We start from the raw sequence: 1,368 nt of genomic DNA, 5'->3' as shown, positions 1-1,368 counted from the left end.
TCTGACTATGGCACATGTCATTTGTCTTTATGTGACGTACCCTGGTGATTAATATACAAACAGGACTACCTTTCATGTGTTTCTGTTTAGGCTCAAATCAGTTTCATGTTTGAAGGCTCTCAGTGATGTGAAACAATAACTCCCTGCAAATTTGTTAAACCAAAAGTAACTAGCCCATTTTGAAAATATAAGGAGTAGAAAGTACAGATATTTGTTTAAAAATTTAGGGAGTAAAAGTAAAAAGTTGTCAGAGAAAAACTACTCAAATAAAGCGCAGATACTTGAAAATTCTACTTAAGTACAGTAACAAAGTACATCCCACCTCTGGTCATGACAATGATCCCAAACACACTGCTGATAATAAAACATACCTGGTTAGAAAAACACACAATAGAGTCATGGATTGGCCTCCCCATAGCCTGGATCTCAACTTTATTGAAGTAGTGTGGGATCATCTTGACATAGAAAGGAACAGAAGGGAACCAACATCCAAAGAAAAGCTTTGAATGTCCTTTAAGAAGCTTGGAGAACTGTTTCTGAAGACTACTTAAAGAAATAACAAGAAAGCAGACTAAGAGAGTTCAGAATATAAAGAATAAAGATGGTTATTGACTTTCAAGGTTTTAAGAATTGTACAAACCCTGTTTTTGCCTTATATTCTGTATTTCCATGTACGTTTACACAAATCTCAATATGACTCAATATGTCTCAATATTTCCCATTTTCCTAGCAAAATACAGTATAAAGAAATGAGGGACGGCTTAAGACTTGTGTGCAGTACTATACTTCTATTTTTCCATCAACTTTTAGGAGAAGTCATTTAATCAAATTGTCCTGTTTAAGATGATACAGGTTGGGTTTCAAAAGGGAGAGTCATCTGCAGCATACCTCAAACTCTTTTAGATGAGTGCTCATATGCCAATATGAATACTGCATGCCTATGATGGACACAAACCAAACAAGGCAGATGGCTTCCACTGTGGGATGCATCGTTTCCTGATTGGAATAAGCCGAATGACTAGACTAGTCCAGGGAGCTGACTGCTTCTTCATCAGATCAGGGAAGATATTCATTTTAGCAGGCAAAATAATTTGAATGAAATGTACAATAATTCGTTTTAATGAAAATGCGCAGATATCATCTCATGGTTTTGGTTTTATAAAAAATACAAATGTTCTTCCACAGAGACATACATAACAACAATATTTTACAGGGCCATCTTTAAAAGAATGGCAACTACATTTTATAATCATCAATACGTTACTTTCAAGGTTTAAATACTTTTAAATAGAATTTTAATAAGACAAAGAAAGCAAACACTGTAAAGCAAGTAACAATTTTGCAACAAAACAGTCATGTCATAGCAAA

This window comes from Pelmatolapia mariae, linkage group LG9, assembly GCF_036321145.2.
Source record: "Pelmatolapia mariae isolate MD_Pm_ZW linkage group LG9, Pm_UMD_F_2, whole genome shotgun sequence".
NCBI classification, from domain to species: Eukaryota; Metazoa; Chordata; class Actinopteri; order Cichliformes; family Cichlidae; genus Pelmatolapia; species Pelmatolapia mariae.
The sequence above is the reverse complement of the archived record's forward strand: the minus strand, read 5'-3'. Positions refer to the sequence as shown.